Raw genomic sequence first — 6,781 nt, 5'->3', positions numbered from 1 at the left:
GGACTTGACAGGCTCAGAAAAGTCAAAAATAGTGAGATATCTTGCAGAGGGATGCAGCACTCTTAAAATTGCAAAGCTTCTGAAGCGTGATCATCGAACAATCAAGCGTTTCATTCAAAATAGTCAACAGAGTCACAAGAAGCGTGTGGAAAAACCAAGGCGCAAAATAACTGCCCATGAACTGAGAAAAGTCAAGCGTGCAGCTGCCAAGATGCCACTTGCCACCAGTTTGGCCATATTTCAGAGCTGCAACATCACTGGAGTGCCCAAAAGCACAAGGTGTGCAATACTCAGAGACATGGCCAAGGTAAGAAAGGCTGAAAGACGACCACCACTGAACAAGACACACAAGCTGAAACGTCAAGACTAGGCCAAGAAATATCTCAAGACTGATTTTTCTAAGGTTTTATGGACTGATGAAATGAGAGTGAGTCTTGATGGGCCAGATGGATGGGCCCGTGGCTGGATTGGTAAAGGGCAGAGAGCTCCAGTCCGACTCAGACGCCAGCAAGGTGGAGGTGGAGTACTGGTTTGGGCTGGTATCATCAAAGATGAGCTTGTGGGGCCTTTTCGGGTTGAGGATGGAGTCAAGCTCAACTCCCAGTCCTACTGCAAGTTTCTGGAAGACACCTTCTTCAAGCAGTGGTACAGGAAGAAGTCTGCATCCTTCAAGAAAAACATGATTTTCATGCAGGACAATGCTCCATCACACGCGTCCAAGTACTCCACAGCGTGGCTGGCAAGAAAGGGTATAAAAGAAGAAAATCTAATGACATGGCCTCCTTGTTCACCTGATCTGAACCCCATTGAGAACCTGTGGTCCATCATCAAATGTGAGATTTACAAGGAGGGAAAACAGTACACCTCTCTGAACAGTGTCTGGGAGGCTGTGGTTGCTGCTGCACGCAATGTTGATGGTGAACAGATCAAAACACTGACAGAATCCATGGATGGCAGGCTTTTGAGTGCCCTTGCAAAGAAAGGTGGCTATATTGGTCGCTGATTTGTTTTTGTTTTGTTTTTGAATGTCAGAAATGTATATTTGTGAATGTTGAGATGTTATATTGGTTTCACTGGTAAAAATAAATAATTGAAATGGGTATATATTTGTTTTTTGTTAAGTTGCCTAATAATTATGCACAGTAATAGTCACCTGCACACACAGATATCCCCCTAAAATAGCTATAACTAAAAACAAACTAAAAACTACTTCAAAAACTATTCAGCTTTGATATTAATGAGTTTTTTGGGTTCATTGAGAACATGGTTGTTGTTCAATAATAAAATGAATCCTCAAAAATACAACTTGCCTAATAATTCTGCACTCCCTGTAGATATAAACACAAGTATGCGCAACGATATATGTACAAATTCTAGCATTAATAATCATTTATAAAAAAAACATGAGCTAAAAGCATATTATGACTTCTAGAAATACAAATACACATTAATTTATGTGAAAGTATTATAAAACAAACACATATAAAAATAACTTTCTATGAGATATTTTTTGAGGTGTAAATATATCTATTTCTTGGACATTAACAGATGAAAAATAAAAGATTAGCTTTAGAGAAATGTGCTTTTTCATGGACAGTAATGATATGGTATACATAAAGTTAGGAAAAACCTGAATAACCGTGTCATCGATGAATGTTAGTTAACAACAGTTCGATGCTCATCGCTCCGTACTTGACACACATATTTTTGAAGGGTTTATTAATAAATAAGGAGATTGTATGTGGAACCATGTCAGCGATGTCTGGCGATGTCTGGCGAGCATATTGATGCAGGTCGAATGCACCGATATTGATGCTTTGATAAATATGTCTGTAAATCTTTATGAATTCTGCATTTTTTGAGCAGTGAATTTGCAGCAATTTTATTTTTAACAAGATATTGACTTCAGAAACAAGTTTTATTGAAACTAGATAATTGTCAGTGATGTGCTCCTAATCTCAACAGAAAAGGTTAAAAAAAAGAAATGACTTTAGAGTTATTATGGGGAAATAGTAGTTGAAAATTAATTGCACATCAGTACATTTCAGTTTTGCAATATACTTAAATTAGCAACAGAGCTTGCAATAAAAATGATCATAGCTTTTATGGTACATTGGCAGGGGGTGTATTTTGGCCTAGGCAAACAATGCACTTGCATAGGGCGGCAGATTGGTAGTGGTCAGTAAGTTTTTTTGTGGCTATATTTTTAAGAAGTATTATACAGGTATGTAATGGGAGATTTTGCAAAAAAAACCTTACATTCTATGAGGCATAATAAGAGACTACCCAAAGCGGATCATGTCCGCCCGACCAGTAAATGCATATGCTGTCGGCATTTATAATTGCACAAGCATTTCTGGTGAAATGCTTGTGCAATGCCGCCCCCTGCACATTCGCGACCAATTGGCCACTAGCAGGGGTGTCAATCATCCAATCGGGATGATTGCTGTCCGCCACCTCAGAGTTGGTGGATGAGATAAGGAGCGCCGGAAGGCTCGCGCGGAATAAGCAGCATCCGCTTCTTAGTAAATCTACCCCATAGTATTGTGTTTGTGGAAGAATTGTTTCAAGAAATCTGTGTATGGGGTATTTTATATATTTATTGCAGCAATAAATAGAGGTGTGTCTGTGTATATCTGTGTGTGTGTGGCAGCATCATTTTTAGTACCTAGGGCAGTACGAAGCCTAAATACGCCACTGTACATTGGCACATAGAGCAAATGTTTATGTGCCCTGTGCACACACATTTAAATAGTGGCAATTTTAGTTATTACTGATATAAAACACTCCACTGCCAGCACTCTGATTTGGCATATCAGCTACATCCCTGTGCCCATTGAAAGGTGCCACTGAAACACTTATAGATTTAATAGAATTGTTTTAGCTAATACAAGTGTGCTGTAAAAATGCATCTATTCAAAACTGAAATCCATAGAGATTGATTAAACGTTTGCTCTTTATTAAGCATCTACAAATTTGGAATGAAACAAATACATGTTGATCTACATGATCAGTGTTCTCTCTAAGACCCCATTTTGGGTCAGATTACGAGCGCGCTTTCGCGAGCACGATACTTGCGATCCACTCATAATACCAACACATGCAAATGAGGTCTGGTTAATTTTTAGAGCATAAATTGCTACAGCGAACTCACGGTAGCATTAACCAGCCACTCATAACAGCTGGCTATTTAACGTGCGCCTGTTAATCGGCGAATTTGCCGGTTTATGGGCACACATTAAATTAATACTCCACTTGTAATATAGCCCTTTGTGAGCAGCCCAGCAGTGAAATAGTTAATAAAGGAATGATACCTTGCTGTCTGCATTGTGTATTGTTTGCTAATTGCAGGGTATGGTTCCCTAATTAACTGCTGGGCCGCTCAAAAAATGTGGCCTTAGAGGGAACACTGTACTTGATAAATGGTTCTGTCAAACTTTGTATTTTTATTAATATAAAAACTTACTTTGACAACTGCACGGTTGCTCACAAATATTTAATAACAATCCAAGGATGGAACAGTCACTGCATGCACACGCATTATCTGCACCAAGGAAAGAAACAAAATATTAAAGTAAGATACTTAATGGGAAACTTTTAAATTCACTTCTATTTTCAAATGTGCTTCGTTCTCTTGCTATCCCTTGTTAAAAAATGAATACGTACATATTAGACACTAGTGGGAGCTGCTGCTAATTGGTGCCTGCACATTTATCTATTGTGATTGGCTAAATAGATATTTTCAGCTTCCTGTCAGTAGTGCAGTGCTGTCCCTTCAGCAATGGATAACAAAAGAATGAAGACAATTTGATAATAGCATTAAATTGGAAAGTTGTTTAAAACTGTATGTTCTATCTGCATCATTAAAAGACAAATTTGAAAGGGACATATTTTCATATAACTGCATGTAATAGACACTACTATAAAGAAGAATATGCACAGATACTGATCTAAACATCCAGTATAAACATTTAAAAAAAAATACTTAGAAACTCCCAGTTTAGCTCTGTAGATGAGGTTTGGTTGGGACACAGAGTAAAATGGGCTGGGAAAGCAGAAAGAGCATATTCTGTCCCCTTGCCCCTCCCCTGCATTTGAAAAGACAGATTAAACAATAGCAGCAAGAATCTGTAGACCTGGGTCGACATTTAATGCTTTGGGGCTTGGATAGGAATCTAAAAATCAGCACAATGTTACCCCCGTTTTCAAACAGGTATAGATATATACAGATATATATATATAGGAAAATACATTTAAAAATACAAATAACATTTTCTACTATGTGAAGAACATTATAATGTAAAATTACATTAAATACATAGTAAAACACATTATTAAAATGTTAACATTAATTAAAAATTAATTTAAGAGTTTTAAGATATTTAACTGGAAAGGGCTCCAAAGTGTATGTATGTATATACAGTATATATATATATATATATATATATATATATATATATATATATATATATATATATATATATATATATATATATATATATATATATATATATATATATATATATATATATATATATATATATAAAATACCTTGTAAAATGCCATATAGCTTTTAAACTTTATAAAAATTTAAGTTATTATTTATATGAATAATTTTAGCAGATGTGTATATATGAGTTTAACAATTTATCTTAATGTGTTTATGCTATGTTTGGTGCAGAATTTTGTACTCTTACCATTTTAAGTGAGGTCTTCATTCATGCTAACCCGACAAGCTCAAATTAAGTTAGCGCTCGAGTGAACACATTTAATTTCAAGTCAACTTGTAATACTGCCAGAGAAGTATAGTGCCAGAGAAGTATAGTGTTTGCATTACTACCCATGCAAAATTAAAGAAATTAGAAATAAAACTATGTAGAGGTAAGATGTAAAGAAATTACAACCTTACAATAATAAGATACAGTATGTGCTATGTTAATATTACATACTTACCAGCTGTGGCAGTTGTAGTAGAAATGCTTGTGGTACCTAGGGACAAATACTATTAGTATTTATATGCAAATATGACTATTTTAAAATAAATGAGTATTTCTAAAAATAAATACATAGAATAAAGTAGCACTCAGTAATGGTAAAAAGAAACATAGGGCTAAAAGGTATTAAGAGAAAGGAAAACCAAAGTTTGATATTATTATAAACATAGTTGCAATACTGCTGTTTTATAGTGATCAAGACACATGCATGTTCATCAGCATACCTACGTATGCATTCACACCGGGGTGATTAACAACCTCCTACTTGCTCGCCATTGGGCCAGAACAGGCAGGGAGCGGCATTCCACAAGCAAAAGCATTATGAGACCCTGGGTAGACAGGTTCCTGTGAGTGAACACTTTCCATCCTGCAATTGATAAATGCCGGCCAAAATCTTTGAGATTTTTTTTTAGACCTTGCATTGTAATGTAGGAGTCTCTTTTTCACATTTAGAACACTACATAGCAACCTAAACATTTCTCAAGATAAAATTTATGTTTATAAATAGCTGTCCTGAGCAGAGAGGTTTTGAATATCAGACCCAGAGAGAGAGATGGAGATAGATAGATAGACAGACATATACATTAAAGGGACATTCCAGTCAAAATATAAATGCACATAGATTTATTGCATCTTTGAATAGAAACATATTTACAATATACATGTATTGGCAAAAATGCTTCTATTAAGAGTTATCATTGTTAGTGTTAAAATTTTTCTCTGCACGTGCATGTGACCTATAGCCAGATATTCTCATTGCACCAGCATTTTAAATAATGCAGCTACTCAGATAATTAGTGGGGCCTGTATCATGTCAGCAATTAACACATTGAGTCATTACCAGATGGAAAGGTGAAAGGTGCCACTGAAACACTTATAGATTTAATAGAATTGTTTTAGCTAATACAAGTGTGCTGTAAAAATGCATCTATTCAAAACTGAAATCCATAGAGATTGACAAAACGTTTGCTCTTTATTAAGCATCTACAAATTTGGAATGAAACAAATACATGTTGATCTACATGATCAGTGTTCTCTCTAAGGCCCAATTTTGGGCCAGATTATGAGCGCGCTTTAGCGAGCACAATACTTGCGATCCACTCATAATACCAACACATGCAAATGAGGTCTGGTTAATTTTTAGAGCATAAATTGCTACAGCAAACTCACGGTAGCATTAACCAGCCACTCATAACGGCTGACTATTTAAAGTGCGCCTGTTAACGGGCGAATTTGCCGGTTTACGGGCACACATTAAATTAGTTCTCCACTTGTAATATAGCCCTTTGTGAGCAGTCCAGCAGTGAAACAGTTAATAAGGGAATGATACATTGCTGTCTGCATTGTGTATTGTTTGCTAATTGCAGGGTGTGGTTCCCTAATTAACTGCTGAGCCGCTCACAAAATGTGGCCTTAGAGGGAACACTGTGATAAATGGTTCTGTCAAACTTTGTATTTTTATTAATATAAAAACTTACTTTGACAACTGCACGGTTGCTCACAAATATTTAATAACAATCCAAGGATGGAACAGTCACTGCATGCACACGCATTATCTGCACCAAGGAAAGAAACAAAATATTAAAGAAAGATACTTAAAGGGATAGGAAAGACAAAATTAAACTTTCATGATTCAGATAGAGCATGTCACTTTAAGACACTTTTAAATTCACTTTTATTTTCAAATGTGCTTCGTTCTCTTGCTATCCCTTGTTAAAAAACGAATACGTACATATCAGACACTAGTGGGAGCTGCTGCTAATTGGTGCCTGCACACATTTATCTCT

The 6,781-nt window shown here is 36.0% G+C and overlaps 1 long non-coding RNA gene across 1 annotated transcript; it reads right to left on the bottom strand.

The window, feature by feature from the left end:
* Positions 1-3,500: 3,500 nt before the first annotated feature.
* Positions 3,501-5,351, bottom strand: LOC128636118 (uncharacterized). The gene is made up of 3 exons (XR_008398663.1): positions 5,219-5,351; positions 4,954-4,989; positions 3,501-3,544 (listed from the first exon to the last, which is right to left on the bottom strand). It is a non-coding gene; the product is annotated as an uncharacterized LOC128636118 (long non-coding RNA).
* Between the last annotated feature and the right edge of the window lie 1,430 nt (positions 5,352-6,781).

This window comes from Bombina bombina, chromosome 7 (assembly GCF_027579735.1).
Source record: "Bombina bombina isolate aBomBom1 chromosome 7, aBomBom1.pri, whole genome shotgun sequence".
Lineage (NCBI taxonomy): Eukaryota > Metazoa > Chordata > Amphibia > Anura > Bombinatoridae > Bombina > Bombina bombina.
Note: the sequence above shows the minus strand (reverse complement) of the source record. Positions and strands in the feature narration are given on the sequence as shown.